General features: G+C 48.1%; 1 protein-coding gene across 5 annotated transcripts in view; it reads left to right on the forward strand.

Moving 5' to 3' along the window:
* sept9a (septin 9a) overlaps window positions 1–23,340 on the forward strand; it is a 77,131-nt gene that overhangs the window by 34,956 nt on the left and 18,835 nt on the right. The window contains exon 1 of one of the 5 annotated variants that reach the window (XM_012825713.3): window positions 14,442–14,532. The exons of the other annotated variants lie outside the window; for them this stretch is intronic. The gene's annotated coding sequence lies outside the window, so the exon portion shown is untranslated. Of the gene's footprint in view, window positions 1–14,441; window positions 14,533–23,340 lie in introns of those variants that run through there. 5 annotated transcript variants of the gene reach the window in all.

Here is a 23,340-nt window from a genome sequence, read left to right on the forward strand (position 1 = left end):
GGCAAAAATATTCAGATGCCATTCCTTCTAGCCCAACTTAAGATTTGTTGCTGTGCAGGCTATGGGGGCTGACCCAAAGTATATGTCTTTGAGATGAACTTCTCTGTTGACAGTTCAGTATACTGTCAGATGACGAGTCACTGAGCAAGTCTTAACAGATTGGTATCTGTATCCTGGTTGCAATGGGGTAATCTCTTTGGTGTTTTGTTTGTTGTTGTTAAAGTGTTCTCTTTTTGTGTTTTTAAGCGTGACCACACAAATAGTTGGCCACAATTGAACCCTTGAGAAAGGACGTGTTTAAAAGTAGCCCCAGTTGCCGCAGTTGCCCTGAGTTGTCAAAACAACAAAGATTCATGAACCTTGTGTTAATGTTATTGACCATTGACCATGATTCAGCATGATCTTTGCAAAATGAAGGTATGTTTGTTTATTTTTTTAGAGTTCCAGACACTAAAGGCTGTTTCACTGTTGCACAGGGTCAGGGAAGTAGTTATGTATTCCTAAACACACAGAAGCTTTGGGAAAACCTCAGGTTTGTTATTTTCTTTGCTTTTTTGAAACACCACCAATCTTTCATGGGGACGCGTCCATAAAATGCTGAAAATGCCGGTGGTCAGAGAAGGCAGGAGTGGCTGGTTGGTTTCAGACTACAGAGAGAGAGAGAAAGAGAGAGAGAGAGAGAGAGAGGGAGGGAGGGAGGGAGGGAGGGAGGGAGTGAGTGAGTGAGTACATCATACGGTCACAAGAGGGGGGGAAGAGAGAATGGGTCAGTCAGCCAGTAAGCAAGTAGATGTAGGCCAGAGATATGTGCCTCCCTGTCCCGGGTGATCATTCTCTCAGGCTAAACGTATTTATTTAGACAGCGTCTCTCCTCGGCTCAAACAGAGGCTGCCTTTGAGAGCCACCAGGCCCAGAGGTCTGCGGACAAAACGGGACTTGTGCATGTGTCACAAGGGGCGGAAATGTGCTCAGGCGTAAATCATTTAGCGGCGCGGCGTGGCCGCTCCGCTCAGCCAGACATCAGCCAAGGCCAGGCGCTTTGCCATGACCGAGCGAGCAAACAAACAAGAGAGTAAACAGAGAGGGGGGGGGGGGGGGGGCCGAATGTAAACAGGAAAGAGATGGAGCTGTTTTTAACTCCCTGCTCACTTACAGAATCACATGAAGATGATTCTTATCAGCCACATTACTTGCATACATTAGACTCTGTTTATAGCCTCTTTTAAACAGCCTGTTTAAAGCGGGAATGTTGCGCCGTTATCCCGCCTTGCCTTCTGTATAAAGCGTATGATATAATTCCACTGATAAACCAGCGGCGGAGGTAGTCCCAGAGCTGAATCAGCGTCTGTGTAAAGGGAGAGCCGGCATGGTGGGACTGGGGTGTGATGCAGCTAACCAGAATGAAGCAAGACTTCAGCTGTGTTGTCAGAATGCACAAATCCGACATAAGCATTAACACATTGTACATGATGCACCCCAACTTCACTTGAGTCCAACACATTGCTATAATTGTGCACTGCTTGCATCACCTGTGATTGTTTTTGAAAGTAACAGGTAAGCTATGCTTCATGGTGCGTATTTCTTGTGTTAAACGCCACACCTCTGCTACCGGAACGCCGGGATGCTGTCTAAAAGCACACACTGGAGCAGCATTATGCCGGCTTTGTTTGGTTCAGTGTAAACAAGCAAAGCCATAACAATGAAGAGTAATGCACAGGTCACTCATGTGATCACACATCTCCCTTCACTAGATAGGCTTTTATAATAGCCTAAAATATATAATTTAATTATATAATAGCCTAATATAGTGCCGACCTATAAGCAGGCCTATCAAATTGCAATTGTGGATTTAGCCTACGACTGTTTACCCAAGTTTTCCCTACTTTGTATGGTTTTGTTTAGATTACACCACCAAAACCTTTTTGTTGGTCAGTTAGAAAAGAGGCAGCCACTAACGAGAATACTCACAGATAATGTAGTCTAATGTTTTGCTATTTTCAGATCTTATTGGGTCCAACCTTTTACTAGGGACAAAATTATGATCGAAATCCGTCCAGTATTGAGTTAGAGTGCTATAACCAGCAACCGCAAAACGGCTGTATAATGTAATCCCATGGGGCAAGCATCCGCGTCAAAGTAATCCACTTTCTTCTGCCACTGACAGGCTCATAATGTAATTGTAAGTGTCTGACTACATGGAAAGGATCCCTACAGAGATTGACCTGTGTCTGTTGAATGAAACAGAAGGTGAAACTTAAACTACAGATACTGTAGACATAATCATTTTATAATAATAATAATAGGTTCTTTATTTTTGTAAATACACAGGTCTATCTCTATGGGGATCCTTTCTATGTATAACATATAAAAACATTATGAGCCTGTAAGTAGTGAAAATAAGCATATCGAAAATCCTGAAGTTTACCTTTTAAGTTCACAGATCAGAAATGTGAAGGACATGCATGTTTGTGTGTGTGAGAGAGTGCGCGTCTTAAATTAAATGGGTTACTTATTTTGGTGCTATAGAACAGTTCGTAACGATTCAGTTCAGACAAAGCAGTCGGTTTATTTAGTAGCCTAGTCTGCCTTGCAATCAATGTATTATGTTAACGTTTGATGGAGTCTATTAGTTGTGGTGCTCGTGCGAAACCTTGTTGCAATAGCCTAGCTAGTTTCTTCTTCTTTGCTTCTTATTTAAGCGATCATTGTTGGGCTATTTTGTTTAGTTTACATGAGTGTCTGTCCTTTTTGAAACAAGCGCCAAATAAGGAAAACTCGTATTCCGTGATATGGATGCAATCCCTTTAGTTGTAAGTTAGCAGTGTGCGGGTCGGGTCGTGTTGGGGGGGTTGTTAAATGCATATTTTTGCGGGTCCGGTCGGTGCAGATTGGCTCTCCGAACGGGTCGGGTGGGTGTGGAAATAAAAAAAACTGACCCGGTCATCACTACCGGGATCTCTGCTTAAAACGGGCTTCTGTCTTGGTACTATGCACTTGGACTCTCTCTCTCTCTCTCTCTGTGTCTGTCTCACTCTCTAGTCATCTCTCAACTTTAGCAGTCAACAAGGCTGCTCAGATTGAGCATACACACACACACACACACACAGTACCCAGTGCTTGTATTCTTCTGGAGAGGGAGGAGGGAACTCGGTGAGGAATGCTCCCAAGCTCTTCTGCTCTTGTATGTTACTTCTGAGGCCTCTTGAGTTTAGAGTGTGCTTCTGCTTCTTCTGCTGCTGCTGCTGCATCTGTGAGGAGCTGGCTGCTGGCTGCTGGCTGCTGGCTGCTGACGCCCCCGTGGCTCTCTGGCAGGAGCATGCCTCTCAGCTGCATTGTAGCCAGGCTCCCATTCAGTGCAGCACTCCCCTCCACCAGCAGGAGGCACTGTCAGACAGGTAAAGCCTAAACCCACTTCTGAAGCTGCTGCAGGTGAGGCCAACAGGTGAAGCGGATGCCAGGCTCTCTGAGGGGTTTTGGGACGGGACGGTTTTGCAAAGGTGGAGAAGCAGAGGGGGGGCCTGGACTTCCAGAGGACCTTTAGGAAGAGCCAATTATCTCCTGGTTGTTTTGTGTGTGTGTAGTGGAGGGGTGTTCTAAAATGGAGACATGACCGACCACAGTGAAGGGAGGCTCAGGAGCTGCCATTCACATGTATTCTGCCCTTTGCACGCTTTTTAGCAATGCGCTTCTGAGAACTGTAGTAAGTCAAGCGCCACACGGTGATGCACCATATCGCATTTGAAGGTGGCAGCTGGCCTATTTCTACCATAATTATACATGTGCAAATAACATTACAAAATCACATTATTTGAGAGTACATTTTTGGTTTTAAGTTACTGAAATAACATTAGCCTTTTCCCCCCCCACTACAATGTAATTGCACGTTACATTATATTAGGTTACGTTGTTAAACTGAAAGAAAAAAAAATGTAATCACATGTTTTTGCGAACAAGCACGGTAAATAATTAGTTCAATTACAATAAAACTAGGCAATATCAATTAAAGACGGAAGAGAGCTCGCCAAGTGCAAAGGAGGCAGCCGTGAGAATTCCAACCTCGCTTGGATATATTGAAGCTTACCGACACACAGTGCATCTAGTGATTTCCACTGGACAATGAATCCATCATCCACTTGTCCAGACTCCTCGACGAAGAACTTTCAAGCCACAGTAATCATCCACATTCTCAGCCGGTCCTCATGAAAATAATTAGTGTTCGGTCTGTCCTTGCATCTGGTTTCAGATGGTGGCTGACATGATGCACATATCTTAAGTCATTTTCAGTCATCGGCGGCGAGGTTTTTGATTACTATTGAGTGTTTAATAATGGGCTACACGACATGATCTCAAGCTGAGGCACTGAAACATGCATTCTGATGTAGCGTACCTTTTCCTCAACAGTGAGTTTTTAAATCATGAATCTCTCACCACCTCAAACATGTCTACATTGGCTTCGCAAATGTGTAAATAGAAACATCTGTTTTCATTTGGGGTTCTTTAAGTAATACTTTTCTCCCCTTGCTTCATTTTTTAAAATCAGTCTGGTGTATGTTTTGGAGTAGTGTATGGATTTGAAGGACTTTCACAAGGGTAATGTTCATGTTCCATGTTTTCCTGACAGGCAAAATAGATGAGGTTGTGACTCCATTTACTTCTATTTTGAATAAATCATGCTTTTTTTCTTGAGCCCGCCTTCATTCGATTTGGGGAGAATACACTGAAATGTGCATAGCTGGAGGCACTCAAAAAGGGACTTGGGAATGGGAGAAAACAGCCCTTAATACCCTAGACTTCCCTCAGCATGGGACCCTGGTTACTGTCCTCCAGAGAGTGTGTGTGTGTGTATTTTGAGTGTGTGTGTATGTGAGGTAGTTACTAAACTCAAAAGCTCTCCATTTGTAACGGGCCCAGCGCCCACGGCATTCTCATGAGCATGTTTTGGTGTTTGTTCTAGATGCTATTCAGAAGGTCAATACTCTGGGCATTTTTTTTTCTCCTTTGCTTTGTTTTGCTCCTTCCCCCCATCTTTCTCTCAGGTCAGCAGTTCTAAATAAAGTTCCATTGATTCGTACTCCGCTGCCCAGAGCCTGTACCCCACCCCTTCCCTTCCCTCCCCTCCCTGCCCTCTCACTCTCCTCCCCTTGCCCTGTGGTCATCCTCCAGTGACTTGGTCCCCTCCCCGCTCTCTCACTCTCCTTCCCTTGCCTTGTGGTCATCCTCCAGTGACTTGGTCAAGTTTTGCACCTGAAATGCAGGGAGGGGCAGAGTTTCTGTTCAGTCATGGTTGTCCGGGCCTCCACACTGGCATTTAGAGATGGTAGAGAAACGGTTTAGTGTCCTCTCTTGTCTTTGATTGCAAGTATTTCCTGCTCTTGACTAGTTTGTATGAGGCACCAGTGTCCTGTCTTATGTCCAGCTAGTGACTGCACTATATTCTTCATGATGTAACTTGACTCTTTCGAGTCCACTCCCTAGTGACAGACAGGATAATTTTCTCTCTTTCTAGTTGGATGCAACGATCATTAAATAAATGAATGGGACTTTGTGTCTGTCCCACTGAAATGTTAGAGGACATTGTTCCTCAGTGGCCTTGATGTGCAGGGATCCCTAGCAGACTCCACAGGACCATGCGCTGCACACCGTTCAGGTCTCCAGACTAGCGTTTGTCTAGTAGTAGCACTGGTGCTCCTCTTGGAACATTGTAGGTGCTCCAGAGCAAAATGTAGGCACTCCACTCGACATGCAACATAACACATTCCTATTTTTTCCATCTCAACTGTATTACTGTTAAATGCTTTGGTAATAAATAGACAATTTACAAAAATGGCAATGTGCTGTTTTATCTTAAAGGAGTGAAGGAGTGCTTCATGAGACATTTAAATAGTGCTTTTTTTTCAACCAAATAATACATTTACAAATTTAAACATAAGGTATGTGGTCAGTACACTACTGGCACAACAACCACAACAAAACAAGTAAACAAGGGGGGCACTGTGGCGCAAGCAGTAGCCCCGACCACATTCGGGCTTGACGCCCATGGAGGACACGGGTTCGAATCCGGCCCGATGTCATTTCTCCTGTCCACTCCCCAGCTCTTCTCCCTCTCATTTCCTGTCCCACTCTTCACTGCACTATCGATTAAAAGCCCAAAAATAAATCTTTAAAAAAAAAAAGTAAACAAGCAAGTCCCTCTTGTATGCCTCTCATTCCCCTCCCTTTAGAGCACGTCCCCCCTGAGGGCCACTAGGGCTCGGCCCCTCTGAAGGCCAATCCTTCTAGATGGGCCCTCTAAGCCCAACCCTTCTAGATGGCCCCTCTAGCTCTTCTAGCCTTTTCTACTCATCTCCCCCACTGTGTGCACTTGCAGGGACCCTCTGACATCAGATGGAATCGTCTCAGTGCAGAAGACACAGGGAGGACCAGCATGATGTGCATGTTCTAATGTTCTACAAAGAATAGAAACATTTCATCAAGGAGACATCATTTACAACAAAATTGTGTTTTTGGACTTGATTTGTACCTTGATTTTGCCATGTAGTTTCTTGAGATGAACATCCCCATGGACTGATGCTCCTCTCTAGCCAGATTGGTGTCACAGCCATTTCTGGAAGGAGTGCAGAATAAGATGACCAATGAATTGAGATTATTTCTTTGAGACAAGGATATAAAATACAAAAACTAAAACATAGCAAAAGGAAATAATTAAAAGAATTGCAGACCTTTCTTTCTCTTCCAAGAACATCTGCATTGGCTCATGATGCAGTCCATGTCTGTGTCTGTGTCGTTGCAGTATGTTCGGATTCACTTGAACTCATGTCAGCTTCTTCTGCAGACCGATAAGTAGATTTTTGCCTTCCCGAATGCCGCTGGAAGAGGCGCAGCTATTCCATTAGTGCATCTGGCCCTGCATGGTTTATCCTTCATGCTGTTGATGTGCTTTACGGGGATTTTATGTTTCATAGCTTGCAAACGAGTTGGCAAACTTGGTTTTTCCTGCAAATGGCCACACCAAGAGCAGGACATACAATCCATGGCGTTCCTTTCTTTGCAGTGTCTCAGTCAGTAAAGTGCGTGAGCCATTCCTGTCGGAAAGGGCAGGTTTGGATGATTTTTTTCTTCTGAAAAATACATTGGTGCATTTGGTTGCATTGTCACCAAAGGGCAGAGTGAGAGTACTTCTGGACCGGACACAGGTAGATGACATTAACCCTAATCACTCGGTCACACACATAAACATACACACACACATACACATACACACATACACATACACTCACACTCCAATTCTCCCTCCCTCCTGGTGTTTCAGTTGATGCACAATGATGATTAAAAGAAAACACATGGGGGTCATATTTGCACTGTCTCCAAAAATGGTCCCAAATCTGAGTAAATAGTCCCAGTCTGGAGCCCTGCTGTTTATGGCTCTGTCCATGAGGGTGCTTGAATGGGTTGTGTTTCAGTATCCTTCCCTAACACAGTGACTCCGTGTGAACAGCTTGGACCAACACTGTCAGGACACTAAACACACACTCTCCCTCTCTCTCTCTCACACACACACTTACTCTTTCTTTTTTTTTTTTCTCTCGCTCTTGCTCTCGCTCTCACAGACACAAGCAAGTATGCACAGTCTTTCTCTCTCACACACGTGCACACAGTGACATGCATCAGAAATGCACACACACACACACACAGAGAGAGAGAGAGAGAGAGAAAGCTGGTGCTGTGTGGCAGTGAGTTGGCGAGGCTCGTGCTCAGTGTGGGGTCTGGCTCAGTGCTGGCTGGTCTGCCCGTCTGGCTGCAGATCTGATTCCAGCACCGGCCCCCAGCAGGCCCCCCGGGGCTCAGCTACTGCATGTGTGATAGGGATCAGAGAGTAGCACAACCCCCCCCACCCTACACACACCCCACCACACCCCACCCCACCCCAGTGTCCCCCTCTCCCTCCCTGGCCTGGGGTTGGGACTGCTGAGCCTGCCTCAGTAAGGCCAGATGATTTAGGTTGGCACAGGCAGGGATGCTTGCAGTGAATCCATCTCACTCTCACTCTCACTTTCTCTCTCCTTCTCTCTCTGTATATATGTACATGCTGTACATTAGAAATGTGTGGTTCCTGTACTCAGGTTGATGGGTCAGATTTGGGGTTTATCCCTGTGTGTGACTGAATGAGTTATATAGGGTGGGTGTAGGGGGTCAAGAAGGAGTCGTGTGTGTGTGTGTGTGTGTGTGTGTGTGTGTGTGTGTGTGTGTGTGTGTGCACTCACTGATGTGTGTCTTTGTTTTCTGACTGAGCTGTGTGAGGAGAAGAGACGCTCACTAATGTTCCACAGCTGATGACAACGATGCAAGCGTGAACTTGCAGCCTGTGTTTCCGTTGGTAGATAGTGTGTGTCACGTGTGTGTATGTGAGACAGACAGAGGGATCCCCTGCAGTGCCTTCACAGTGTGACCCAACAGATTAGCGATCAGGCCACTGATGTGGCCTCTGGAAATACCCCCACCTCCTGCATGACATGACTGGAGCCTGTGCTATGCAGTGTGGTTCTGCGGTATTCCCAAGCCTCCCTTGGAAAATAGATGCTCCCCTCAGTGGGACGTGCTCTTAAAACAGATGGGCCTCCTCCTTACGTAACCCCAAGCTGTTCTCAGAATCAGAATCATTTTTAATGACCGCACCACCGAGGTTGGTGGAATTTGCTTTCGGTACAGCGTGGTAAGCTCTATTCAGTACCCGTAACACACATAGGCCACACATTAATTCAATTAAATTTGATTTGATTTATATAGCGCCAAAACAATACAATAGTCTCAAGGCGCTGTACAGAGCCCAGTGCCTGAACCCCCTTAGACATTCAGCATCCCATTAGGCATTAGAAACAAGGACTAGCACAAATATACAGTGATGGCACAAGACAAAATCCCCTGACCGTATTTACAATCTGAGATTGACACATGAGACTTAAGTGCAGGTTCCTTTGTCAGGGTTGGAGTGAGGTGTTCAGAGTCTTTATTGTAGTGGGGGGCAAAAAGGGTTTTCAAAAGGGATGTTTTGATGGGCAGGGACCTATAGCGCCTCCTAAAGGGCATCTGGAAGAGGTGGTGAGCAATCAAGAAGTCTTGATTGCAGAGCACCATCTCAGTGGTCCCCCCCCCCCCCCCCTGTCTTTAACTGTGAGAACCTGTAGCGAAAGCAAACAGTATGTCTGTGTGTGAAATGGTTTTGAAATGATGTATGACTACAAAGCCCTATCAGATTTCCAGCTCTCCTGCAGTGTGGGCTATCAGCGGAAGAAAGTGACATTCCCATTATATGCATGTTATGTGAGCTCTCCCAGATCAGGGGCGGATATGGCCCAACCGGTTATTAAGGGTGGGTGTGAGTGAAGTGGGGAGAAACCATATGCTTTCTCGTGGGTAAGCCTGTTCCAGCACACCCCAGCACCCAACCCCACAGATTATCCGCAGAGCACCATCAGCCCCTGACAGCTGGGTAATCGTAATAGCGCTGGCTGTGTGTGTGTGTGTGTGTGTGTGCGTGTGTGTTTACTCTAGTGGTATTCGGAGAGGAAATGCAATGACTTTGCGGGCCACGCGGAGATAAGATTATACCTGTTGGTTCTACACGCAGTCCTCCCCCCTCCCCCACTCGTCTGGCTTACATGCAACATGGAGGCCTGCCAAATAAGGGAAGAAAAATGATGATGGAAAATCGGTGTGTGTGTGTGTGTGTGTGTGTGTGTGTGTGTGTGTGTGTGTGTGTGTGTGTGTGTGTGTGTGTGTGTGTGTGTGTGTGTGTGTGTGTGTGTGTGTGTGTGTGTGTGTGTGTGTGTGTGTGTGTGTGTGTGTGTGTGTGTGTGTGTGTGTGTGCGCGCGTGTGCACGCGTGGATAGGGGCTTGGTAAACTTCACTGAAAGCACAGGCTTCCTATCGGTTGTTTGTTGAGCCCTTATCACGTGGCGATGGAAGGCGGCTCGGGGGAAGGTGATTGGGTGACACGGGCTCCTGATAGCGCTCCTTTGGTGGTCCCCTGCTGGGCAAATATCACCTTTCTCGGCCAGGACTCCGGGGGGAGTCAGGGCTGTGATTGAACAGTGTGTGTGTGTGTGTGGGTCTGTTTAGGTGTGTGTGTGTGTGTGTGTGTGTGTGTGTGTGTGTGTGTGGGAGAGGGGTGGGCAGTTTGATGGATGGGTGTTGTATCAGCATGACCTCCAGAGTGACGCTGAGCTGAGAACAGTGTTTGCTTTCCCTCTGCAGATATGAGGTGTGTGTGTGTGTGTGTGTGTGCGCGCGCGCATGTGTGTGTTATTAGGGGAAAAGGCACAGAGCCTGTAGCACAACTCTAGGGGCTCTCTTTCCTTCCTCACACCTCTGGCTGTAGGCTAGGCCCACGCTCTAAACACACACAGGCCCATGGTCTAAACACACAGTCACCAGATAGAGCACAGATATTGACACACAATGATAGTGTGTGTGTGTGTGTGTGTGTGTGTGTGTGACATTGGTAAACAAGGCATTACACTCTTGCAGTTAGCTTGCAGTTAGTGGCTGTGGCAGTTTAGCTTTCAGTTACATTGCTCCAGATTGTGGATTTGAGCTCTATGAAGAGTGAGTCATCCCTTTTCCATGTGTGTGCGTGTGTGTGTGTGTGTGTGTGTGTGTTTCTGCTCCTGTGTTTGTGTCTTTCTTAAACATGGTCATAACCGTTTCCATCCATCCTGTTGGAACTACTTTTGAGGATGTTTGTTTGTGTGTGTGTGTGTGTGTGTGTGTGTACGTGTGTGTGTGTGTGTAGTGCAGAGCACAGTTATGTAGTCTCAGGCTCCAAGAGCAATGTTCCACTGCCCTCAGTCCCACACCCCACTCCCAGCTCTGTAGAGGAGCACTAGAGCCAGTGAAGGCCCCCTAGAGACACAACACACACACTAACACACACACACTCTCTCTAGAGAGGCAGTAGAGGCCAGTCATGATGGCCGACGCTGGAGCCCAGAGGCCTTTGGCCGGCTGGTTTTCGTTAGAGCAGAGGAGGAATAAATCAGCCCTCTTCTGCACAACACAAGAAAGAGAGGGATGGATGGATGGATGGATGGATGGATGGATGGAGGGAGGGAGAGAGAGAGGGAGAGAGGAGAGGTGGAAGATGGCACTCTGCCACTGTTTATCTGAAACAAGACCCCCCCTCAACTCTCACTCACTTGCTCTCACCCTGTTCTGTATCATTTCTCTGTCTCTCATTCCCTCTGTGAGAGCCCATGTCTCCTCTCTCTCTCTCTCTCCCCCCTTACTGGTTTGTTCCCCCCTGTTGTATGTCCTGGTGGATGATGTCCATCCTGCTTTCTTGTCTTGACTCATGTCTCCTAAGGGAAGATGGCTGAGTTTATTCCAGATGTGGTGATCAGAAGGAAACCGACGTGAAGTGAACCAAGCCAGAGCAACATTGGAACGCAGTGCTGTGCGTGTTCTAGGATTGGATTGCTGTGGGCAGGAGTGAAACCCAGGCAGTGAGACCTGCTTTAAACCAGCTCTGCAATCGTGAAGCACAAAGACGGAGGTTGGACTTTAGACCGGGATGGGGCGACACGATCAGAATAAAGTTTCAGTGTCTTACAGTGTGATGGGAGAAGATGATTAAGGCAGCTTCTCCACTTGTCACTGGATCTAGCTCGTCAGTTATTTTTCTCAACACTTGTTTAGCTTCGTACAAACACTTCACAAGAACAGGGAGACGAGCTTTCAGAGCACGCCGACCCCCAGAGGAAATGCCTCAGCCCCTAACGACACCGTAAAACCAGCTAAACATCCCAAGGATTTATTTTAGCTTCCAGTCAATAAAAGTTGCCGTGGAAACTTGATCACAGCTCTGGTGGGGTACAGGAAGTGGTGCAGTGGAGGGGAGGGGGGTGGGGGGGGGGGGGGGGGGGGGGGGGGGGGGGGGGGGGAGGGCATGGGCCGTCTGCAGACCGGCCACAGCAGCTCCCTCTCTGTAGGTTCCATGGGGGGGAATAGAAGGGGGCTATTCTTGGCAACGCTTATTTAGCTGTAACACTTTCCTACCCCCAGCTTTTCCCTGTGGTGTTTCCCCTTCAACCGCAACCCCTGCATTCTCTAATTAGGGGGAGCTCTGTGAGCGACATATGCTGTGACATGGAACTCTGATGCATTTCCTGTGAGTAAGAGCCCTGTTGATGGATGACTGGTAGTAAAGGTTCCACCACCACGTCTGAAGCATTCAGCTCCGCTGTCCCCAACCCTAATCAGAACAAGGTTGCACTCTACTTAGGTTTTCTCTCCCACACCCCTTCATCTTCCTCACTTTTTTTACGCATGTCACTCAGGCATTACACAAGTGCTCATAGAGGTGCATGTTGGGATGCATCTTTTTTTTTTTTGTAGACTCATCCCTTCGTTGATCTAAGGGACTTCTCGCCAATCAGCATGTCTTGCCTAAAGTCAGCAAGGATGCAGCCAAATGCAGAGGTACAGTGGTAGGGTGAAAGTGCTAGAACCTTCTGGAGTGGACCGCACCCCAGTCCTGCCTCAGAGGTTCTAAGGTTCTCAATACTGTTACGTACCCTCTACTCTCAAATGCCCTCAAAAGGACAGAAGGTAGGGCAGTAACTAAGATGATGAATCCTCAAGAGAAGAAGATAACCCTTGTCGCTGCCAATTCGGAATATTCACCAATAGGAGCAATCTGCTTGAAGAGTTTAGTGATATAAATGTTGTAATGCGATATAGGGCCTCTAGTGATAACAATTGTTTTGCTGCCTTCTGAACTCTTCTAAATTTTGAAGATTTATAAATGATCAAATTTTGTGAACTGTTTACTCCATTTCTTTTCGGACATGTTGGCGACGTCTCAACAGTGGTGTACTCGCCCAACATGTGCGTCGTTGTTGTTAACGGACAGGTTGGCGACGTCTCAACAGCAGTGTACTCGCCCAACATGTGCGTCGTTGTTGTTAACGGACAGGTTGGCGACGTCTCAACAGCAGTTCACTCACCCAACAGGTGCGAAGTTGTTGTTAACGGACAGGTTGGGGACGTCTCAACAGCAGTTCACTCACCCAACATGTGCGTCGTTGTTGTTAACGGACAGGTTGGGGACGTCTCAACAGCGGTGTACTCGCCCAACATGTGCGTCGTTGTTGTTAACGGACAGGTTGGCGACGTCTCAACAGCAGTTCACTCACCCAACATGTGCGTCGTTGTTGTTAACGGACAGGTTGGGGACGTCTCAACAGCGGTGTACTCGCCCAACATGTGCATCATTGTTGTTAACGGACAGGTTGGGGACGTCTCAACAGCGGTGTATTCGCCCAACGTGTGCGTCGTTGTTGTTAACGGACAGGTCGGGCTTACCCTATAGAATGAGGGCATGCAGCAGGTGATTCATTTAGAATACTTAATCATCGTGCGATTAGCCAAGATAAGATGTGGACAGCTAAACAGGTGATGCTAATCGTTCATGAAATCATAAATGACTCATCATCATGGCTGTTTAGCTGTGCACTTACGTGTCTAAGTTTTAGATGTTGAATTTGACCCAAGGTGAATACATTGGATCGTTACAGTTGACATGCAACTTTTGATGTGCATCAGTCAAAATCCTGAAGTGTTTGCAAGATACAGATGGCTAGTAACAAAGGAATATTATTCATGAGTCCTGGTGTCAGGTACAGATCGCTCTGAATGGGCTGACTCCTCACACTCTGCTGCACTGTATGCATATTGAGGGCTCTGTCAGAAATCTTTGAAATCCCACAAATTCTTCCTGAACAGGACCAGGTAATTAAAAGCTCATAAATCGTGTGTGTGTGTGTGTGTGTGTGTGTGTGTGTGTATGGGGACACTGCAGACTCTGAGGGCTGCCTGTTTTCTCTCAAAGCTCCCAGAGCCACGAGTGAGGAGCAAGGGGGTTGTAGCTCTCAGTAAGCCAGAGAGAGAGAGAAAAAGAGAGATAGAGAGAGAAGCTGAACAACAGAAGAGAGCGAGGGGGAGTGGAGAGAGAGAGTGTAGAGGAGTGGGTGAGGGGGAGGGCGAGAGGGAAAGAACGAGAGAACAGGGAGAAGAGAGGGCAAGGGAAAGCTAACCAGTGGAAAAGGAAGGAAGAGGAGCGGAGAGGCGAGGTGAGCTGCTCTGTCCTCTACTACACCAACTCCTCCCAACCTCCCAGCCTGGTGTGTGTGTTTGTGTGTGTGTGTGTGTGTTTGGAGTGGAGAGGCTGATGCTAGGCTAGTGGTGGCTGCTAGCTGTCATGCTGCAGTGCTCTTCTTCATCTGCCAGAGCTGAGGGAAGAGGGAGAGAGAGGGTGGGAGGTAAGGAGGGAGGGAGAAAGGAAGGAAGGGAGGGAGGTGTGGCGTGTCTCTGCTGGGAATGTGAGAGAGAGAGAGACCGCCCCTCACACACACACACATACAGGAGGTGGTGTGTGTGTGTGTGTGTGTGAGGGAGAGTAAGGGGAGGGGGGCACAGTGACTCCAGCTGGGGCTCACACTGGAGGATAGAGCCTAGGCGAGGGGACGGGTAAGGAGGGTGAGTCAGAGCTCTCTGTCTTTTCTCTTTCCTTTCTGCCTTTTTCCACCTCGCTTTCTCTTTCTCTTTCTCTTCCTCCGCTTCTCCACTCGCTCTCCTCTCTGCCTCCACGCAGAGACTCTGCTGCTGGAAATGGGAATGTGGACTGAAACTTCTTGTTTGATTGTACTGCAGAAGTTGACAATGAGAACTATTGTTTGTGTGTGTGTGTGTGTGTGTGTGTGTGTGTGTGTGTGTGTGTGTGTGTGTGTGTGTGTGTGCGTGTGCGTGTGCGTGCATGCATGCTCGACTGTTGTTAGCTGGTGGACTGCAAAGTTTGCAAGTTTTGTTTCAAAGATGTTTTTTTTTCCTTTTGCTGTTTTCACGTGTGCAGATTTTAAATGGAAAACTTGTCACAAATGGTTAACTTCACCTTGGAAACGGAGCAGCTGTATGTGTGTGTGTGTGTGAGGGGCGGTCTCTCTCTCTCTCTCACACACACACACACACACACACACACACACACACACACACACACACACACACACCCCTCTTCTGTTTCACCCCTCATGTGCTGTCTTCAGCCTCACTCTAAGCCTTGTAATTAATGGAGGAGGCAATGGGGGTTATTTGTGTAATCAGCATGTTGCACCTCCTTGTCTTCTGAGGAGCTTCACCTTTTTAATTGGTACCTCCGTCCTCCTCCTCCCCCCCCTGTCTATTATCCCCCCCCATCCCCCTGCGCTGCTCTTCTGCACTCCAGGGAGTTTCTCACATGTGTCTGACTCCAGTCCAGAGATGTGTGGTCTCTCAAACAGTGCAGTGGGTTTATGGGCTGCACTGCACTGCTTCTCTGGTTTGTCCAGGGGTGACCTCCACACACGGGGCCGTGCGCCTGCCAATTCAAGTTGTGCAATGCCTTCTGGGACTCCCAAAACTCCAAAGGAATGGAGGCTTTGAGCTTCAATAGATTTGAGCTTCAACTTTTAAAAAACATTTTCAAAGTATTTTCTCTCGCTCTCTCTCTCTCTCTCTCTCTCCGGTCTCTTCGTGGGCAAGTCCACATCAGCCCCACAGGCTCTCCGGTCTTTGGGGCAGGTGTTAAGTACTATACACAACTGGCCGCTAAGAGGGATTGGCATGGGGTTGCCAGATCCTGTAAAAGTCGCTGCTTGCCCTGGATGGTTGACCTGTGATGTAAGCTTTGGCAGAAATAACCGACGGTGGTATAGCGTGGGAGATGGCGGGGGGGGGGGATTGTTGGATGTCAACACGTCTCTCAGCTCCTCATGCTCTGCATGCTCCTCGTGTGGCCCTGTCAGCCAGTGGGAGGCCGTGGGCTCAGTGGACGCTTATGGGCAGCTGGACCTGACTACCCGCGCCATAAATGAGGATCTCTTGTTGAGAGGTTGTAACAGGGCGGTAGGGGAGCAGGTTTACTCAATCTGACAGGCATGGCTATGTACACATCACATCATAGCGCCCCCCCTGCAGACTTGTTCTTTACAGCATTGTCTGCCCTTGTCTTCTGCCAGAATCCCCCCGCCCCATCTCTCCTTCTAGTGTGTTCTCTGCCGTGGTCTGAGTGGAGCTCCCCTGGACTGACTGCTGAACTAGTATGTGCTTGAAAGCCTCCCTGGCTTGGGCTCTTGGTCGGAGTGTTCCGGCTCTGAGGAACCAGACCGGTCTGGCGGGCTGAGGTGTTGTTCACACCTGTTCTCCGCACGACGGTCGAGCCATAAATACAGAGAGCGCTCACGCTCAATGACAGGCCGCCAACAGCCAACGGACATCCACCACATGTGCGTCATCTTTTTGTTTCTCCTGTCTTCTATTTTACTGCTGAGTCCCGTCTGTTATCGTGCCGAGAGCCTTGTGATAGAGCCTGAAGGGGGCTTGTAAATACCCCCACCCCCCACCCACCTACCCAGTTCTCCTCTTTGATGCCCCAGCTAAAAGTGGACGTGCCAGAATCCTGTCCTCCTGACCTGCTAATCTGTGGCTTTTGATCACTGACACCATGAGTGTTGAGTGCTGTCCAAAACGCTCATGTAAACTCGGCCAGACAAACAAACAGAAAGGCGTCTTGAGTTTATATATAGACTTAGTGTAAGTGCAGCGTTCCACCGACCACCGAGGGTTTGCCATGTTTCTGATAGAGAACGTGTAGAGCTTTCCCCACACAGAGGCTTTGCCATGTTTCTGATGGAGAACGTGTAGAGCTTTCCCCACACTGTTAGGTGGGTCTCTGTAGTAGGTGTCTATAGGGGACGGCCCCTCTGCCGTAACTACTGTGCCGGGGTCTTTGAGTAATGCTCCTGCCGGTTGTGCTGGAGGCCATGTCTGTCACTCTGGGGTCAGATTACAGGGCCCTCAGACCCTGCTAGCTGTCAAAGTCCCATTACAGAGCTATTATTCAACCCCCTTACAAGAAGAATTATGGGCGGCTGGTACTGCAGTCATTTATTTAAAAAAAATATATATAAAAAGGTTTAACCTTCAGTTAGATATTAATGGGCTGACTGTTTGTGTGATCCATATGCTGAAGGTATATTTTATGTCTGCCTATTACATAAAATGTATGTTGATTGCATTGGTTATGTAATAATGCCTCCGTACACACAAGAGCTGCAAGAGCTCAGGTAATTTAAGCGTAATTAATTGTCTGATGTGTATTTGATGGAGAGCCTTAAAGCAGCTACTAGTAGGCCTAATTGCTGTTGATGTCCTGAAGACCTACAGTACATGCGCACACACACACACAGGCACACGCGCACTAGTAGTTCCATTTGATTTTTGCTATTCATTGATATTTCATCTAAACATCTTTCTGTGGGGTATTTATTGTCAGTATAGCTTTCTAATATGGATTTCAGATTCTTATTTATGCTTTTATGACATGATTTGCATGCATCTTTCTTCAGTTGGTGGGCAAGTGTTCACGGTTAGTTAGACATACACATTCTGTATCAGATTTCAAAGGCTTGTATGATGAAAGCAAGAACACACTATATGAAAGTGACTTTTCTTTGCACACAGAAGCTTTGGAAGTGTAAAATGTAGACATTTACTTGGGCTGTTCTGCCTGTATATGAACCTACCTGTTCTGTTTCCCTTCACATGTTCCTTCAACATCGATTGCTTACCTTTGCAGCACGTACACTGAGCAGGTCAAGTGTGGCCATTTTAAGACAAAAATATTTGACTGTTTATCTACTCCTGTTTACGCATGAGGGCTGGAGACTGTGTGTAGTCTGCTGGTTATGGGCTGATGGCTATCCTCACAGGAAAGGCATGAAGGTGTGAAGACTGACTGACTGTCTGTTTTTCATCATCAGTAGTTTGCCCATAGCAAGCACTGTGTGTTTATCAGTTTAAGATAAGAAGCTGACACGAGGTGGGATTAAGGGCAGTGTAACTAATACCAGGGCAAGTACTTCGCCTCGTTCATGCAAGGGTTTTGGTCAGATTCTAGCAGTGGGCATATTTATGTATGAGATTAAAGTGCTGTTGCCTTTGGCTCGCGTTACATGCCAGGAATGTTACTGTGCATGTGCAGTGTGCGGTGTGAGTGAGCCTTGAGCAGAAGCAGTCTAACAAGGTCTTGTGTGGTGGGGCGTAGGCACAGGCGCAGGCCAAGCCGTAGACAGGCTGTGGTAGTGCTGGCTAAACTCTGCACAGGGGTCACTGGACAGGGCCGAGGTACAGAAGTGTTTTTGTGTGGTGACCTTCTCCTGGCTTTCATCTGCTTCTCTGTTCTCCGGTCTGAAATGCTTGCCATTCCGAACAGTTTCACATCTCTCCTTCCTTTCTCTCATTCCCTCGCTCTCTTCCTCCTCTCTTTCCCCCCCTCCTCCTCGGCTGCCGGGTATCAGGTGGAACTGTACGCAGTCCCATCCCTCCCTCGTAGTTGTTCTCCCTTCTAGAGTTGTCCTTTTTAAACAGCAGGTGACGGCAGCTGCTTTTACGAGCTCTTCTCTGCCAAAGGTCAGAGGTCACATTCTCCTAGGCAGAGGTGAACGATGGCCGCCCTTTTAACCAGCGAACTTACCCAAACACTGCGCTGTGACCGTAAAACGGTGAATGTTTGTTTGGAGTTTTTATTGAGGGCCTCTTCATGAGCGGGTGGGAGCCATGGGGAAGGCACGTTTCCCTTTGTTTCAGACCAAGTAGACCCAGATGTAACACTACCCCCCCCCCACACACACACACACACACACACACACACACACACACACCACCGCACACGGCCTCCAGTTCCACATAATTGCATCTTCCTCGAGGCAATTTCCATATAATGCAGCCTAATGCAGAGTGTAAGCCTCTGTTTGTTGTTGCAGGTCATATGGCCTGGTGCCTGACTGGAGTCAGGGACAGCAGTGCCCAGCTGCTTTGAATAACAGAGCTGATGAGCTGGAGGTACAGTAGGCAGCACACTAGGCCCTCCGCCATATGTGCTTGTGGGACTCTGTCATTCCGAAGTGAACTGCTACCTTCACACCGTCTCTGCCTTTGCTTTCTGCCCGTCAGGTGGAACTGAAGATGAGGATTGTCATGCTTTTTCAGAATTTTCCAGTTGCGTTCATACATAGCTTTTATAGTTTTTATCCTTTATTGGGTATCAACAGGTTTGCCCCAAATTCGATTCCATTGTATTCTATCTGCTTTGGTTCTACTCTGCTTCACTACTCTGGTTCTACTCTGCTTCACTTGTACGTCACTTTGGACAAAAGCATTTTGCCATATGAATACATGTGTAATGCTGTACTGTGCAGCTTCTTTAAACCATTTAGTGCTAATCATTACATTAGCGTTTCTCGCCAGGCACCATTTTAGTGTGTCTCGTTGTGTGACACAGAAGATTAATGGGCGATGTATCCTAACCTCTAAACTCTGGATCTTCCTCTCTTGGTCCTGGAAGCAGAAAAGCAGAAGAGCAGATGTTAAACGCTCGCTCATAAAGAGGGCCGTCTGTAGCCAGGGCTCATGGGTGGGGGGTGGAGGCCAGGGACGATGGCTGTCTCCTCCAGCCGCCACTCGCCTGTCCGCCCCGTCCGCCCGCCTGCCAGGCCCAACCTCAGAAGGACCCATAAATGCAGGGTTTTGTACGGAAGTCATGGGGAAATCACCGTCATTTCACCCGTCCCGGAGGCTGCAGCGTTTGAACATTTCTGTGCCTTTCTCTGTTCGCTGACCAGGGCGTCTGGTGTTCACCCACTTCAGCTATTAGGAGTGGAAAGCAGGTATTTGAAGTTAGATCAGTTGCATATAAGTTTGTTCAGTCAGCATGTGGAAAAGGTTACTGTACACTGTGCAGCCCGGAGCAGTGATAAGTAGGGCAGAGCTGGTGGCGCGTTGGTTTCCTGTGACAGGCAGGCCTGTGATTTGCCGTTATTTGCCTGTATGGGTTGTGTAAGAAATAAATCAGTGACTCGGACTCCATGCGCCTCCTCCTCCTCCTCTTCCCTCCTCCTCCTCGCTGTGGTGTTGGAATTGCTGGCATTTATTTTAAACAGGCCACTTGATACTTTGCAAAGAAGGAAGAAAAAAAAAATCAGAGCCTTTTTTCCCTCCTTGTCCCTAATTGAAAACAGGAAAGCATCTTGGAGGTTTGCATGGAAAGTTTTGTTTGCGCACGTTACAAAAGCTCTGGGATTGGCCTCCGATTGTCTCTAGGCTCTGCGCGAGCTGGATGGCGATGAATGCCGAGATAAGAGAGCAGCCAAATTAGTACACAGAGGGTGTAATCAATAAACTAAATTCCTCAGTCAGCAAAATATGCATGCAGTGTTGCCAGTAATGTGCTAACTACCGCTCACTGATGTCCTCTGTCTGAAAGCTTTGACTTTGCTCTAATGGACTGATGCTTTATGGAATGGACAAAAAAAACCTGCACTTCATATATTGGGAGCCCTTAGTTTTATGACATTCACAACACTGTGTTGTAAAAACTCTCCCGTTTCTCCATAAAGCTGGTGGGATCTCTGCTCTGAAACCTGACCCGACTCTTCCCCCAGCCTGGCTGGGTTGAACCGGCTCACCTTGTAAGCTCAGGAACATATCCGCCGACACACTTCCTGTCTCAGACACCCTGAGCGCTCAAAAAAAAAGATACCCTTCAAAAGAGAGACAGACAGAGAGAGAGAGAGAGAGAGATACCCCATACATGACAGATAGGCGTCGTAATGTCCCCCATTCCCCAGCTTTATTTGGCGGGTTGCCCCCTTTGTGATGATGTGCTGGTAATCTCTCCCAGATGTGGCGCTCGTAAAGCCAGACTCGGTAATGGCGGGGCTCAGAGGTGCAGTAGATTTATGGGGGTCACTCCTCCGGTGCTGAGGCACCTGTGCCGCTGCAGACTCTGGCAGCTCGTTTCCCCCAGAGCCGGACGCCGATTCCCAGGGTCTGCGGTCAGCTAGCCCCCGCGAGCTTTTACGTCACTCCGCTCGAACAAGAAAGCCTCTCTTGCTTCGCTCCTGGACGAGATGGGTGAAAGAGGAGAACATGAGGAGAGAGACTCCCAATACCCATAAATCTCAGAGGCTTCAGAACTTGTGTTTTTATTATTTAATTTGATCTTTATTATGTATTTGTATTGATGTAATGTTTGTTTTGCTTTTAGCTGCACCTCGCTGTACTGGTGACATTGGCTGCCCGTCTAAGCTCCACTTCAAGAGCATTCTTAAAAGCTTGGGCCGGTTTTAACACTCCTTTTGAAATGTGAGGCTTGATTCTCCGTGTTGATACGCGCGCTTGTAAATCCCTTTGGTTTAAGCGTCCCAGCTGTCGGTGGGAAACTGGGCTGGTGTGTGCAGAACGGCTGCTTTCGCTCGGATAAATGTGAAGAGAACCCGGCGGTCGGGTTACAGTGATGCCCCGCTACAACAAAACCACAACTGCCCTTTTTTTCCTATTAGTCTGCTTGTAAAATATACAAAATTTCTACAAGGTGCCTCTTTTAGAGATGACGGTGTGCTGACTGTTTCTGTTTGTCCAGCTTTTACAGTGTTTACGGGAAGTGCTACCTCCCCCTCCAAAGCACAAAAAGAAACTATAACATGTCCCAGCCACCCCCAATGTCCCTATAGATCCTCTCTCTCTCTAAATTCTCTGAAGGCCCTGTGGGATTTCATCCTCTCCTCCTCCTCCTCCTCCTCCTCCCTGCTGTTCAGTATTCTAAAGCAAACCTGAGATCCAGGACAGAGCAGCGTTCCCATGGAGCGTCACCTCAAAGCCTAACTGTCTGCTTTTTGTATGGGTCCCTCTGCGGAGCTGCGCTGTGAGGCCCTGTAAATAACAACGACAACAACTACAAAAAAAAGAATGGCAGGCCCCAGCTTGGAGCTGCGCTGCAGGGCCCTGGTGGGCGGTTTGAGAGGGTTTGCTGCCCGTCCGACACACTCACTACTTCAATCCCACGGTTCACTTCCCAGCAGTGGACCTGTGTGGCAGATTTATGGCCAGCGCTTCACTGTGCCTGTCAGTGAGAGCGGTGTGTGTGTGTGGGTTGAGGTGGGCATTATGGGTAGGTGCCAGACTAGTCCACACTCAAAAGGCGCCAGAGTGCCCCGTCCCAGCAGGTTGTTACTTCACACTTTCTGTGGCCTGCATGTAACAAGTCTACTACTGTTCTCATATCGTTGCTTTCATCGCCATTTGACCTTTTCCTTTCATTACATACAGCTCAGAGGTTTAGTCTGGACAGCCATGAGCCGAGTTTAACAAGAAAGTGTGTGTGTGTGTGTGTGTGTGTGTGTGGCAGGAGGAAATGGTGGTGTTGACCAGTCAGTTGAGGTTTTGTGCAGTAGGTGTGGCGCTCGGAGGAAAGAGTATGATGAGGATGCCATTCATCTTCATTCTCTGCATGTCACAGGGAAACCTTTTCCTTTGGTCTCCCTGCTCTCGCTTTCCAATGGGAGCACAGGAGTGTGTGCACACCCAGCCTTCCTCTTGGAGAAAGCAGGTCAGAGTTGACGTCCTCCTCTGGGTGTGGGGGGTGTGTGTGTGTGTGTGTGTGTGTGCGTCTACTACCCATGAAGGTAAGAGACGCCCATAGTGACATCTGCAGGGACGCTGTCCTTGGCTCTGTGTGTGTGTGTGTGTGTGTGTGTGTGTGTGTGTCTGTCTGGTAGTCATTGTATGTGTTCTATTGTCCCACATAGTGTTAGTCTCTCAGCACAGATTGACTGGCTGCAGATTGCTTAGTCTTTGTGTAAAGAATACGGTCCCTGACCCTCATCTTGTGGTTGTCGTCTTTTTTGCCATGTGGCGACTTGGAAGTTTAATCCACCATTAGTGCTGGACTTGCTGTCTCCCAGCCCCATCTGTTCTGCTCTGCAACATTGTCATCTCTTTCCTTCCCTTCCCCTTCCTGCTCTCCCCCTGGTCTCTCCTTCCCCTTCCCTGTAGCACCTGAAAGCAGCATTGTAGCTTCGAGTTCACAGTAAACCGAAGTGGCTCTTTTGTGTAGCGGGGGCTGCCTGTGGAACCTGATAGTGTTGCGGGGATGCTTGGCAGCCTTCTCTGGCTACAGGGAGCAGGGCTGACAAGCTTGACGAGTAGCTGCCCACCGCAAATATCCCCCCCCCCCCCACACACACACCCCTGCAAGCCATGCATGCCCATGGGAGCTCAGGTTTCAGGGTCTGGGCTGCAAGACTATCCCAGTGCAGAGGCGTGGGGCTCACCCAGCGATGGCTCCAGCTCCACCACAGGGTGAAGTCCAGTTCGGTCCAGCCTGTTGTGGTCATATCATTGGAATATCATGGTGCTTGTATGCACAGGGTATGGACATTTCACGGAGCATTGTAGGTTTAAATGTTTTCTTCT

Source organism: Clupea harengus, chromosome 1 (genome assembly GCF_900700415.2).
Source record: "Clupea harengus chromosome 1, Ch_v2.0.2, whole genome shotgun sequence".
Taxonomy (NCBI): Eukaryota; Metazoa; Chordata; class Actinopteri; order Clupeiformes; family Clupeidae; genus Clupea; species Clupea harengus.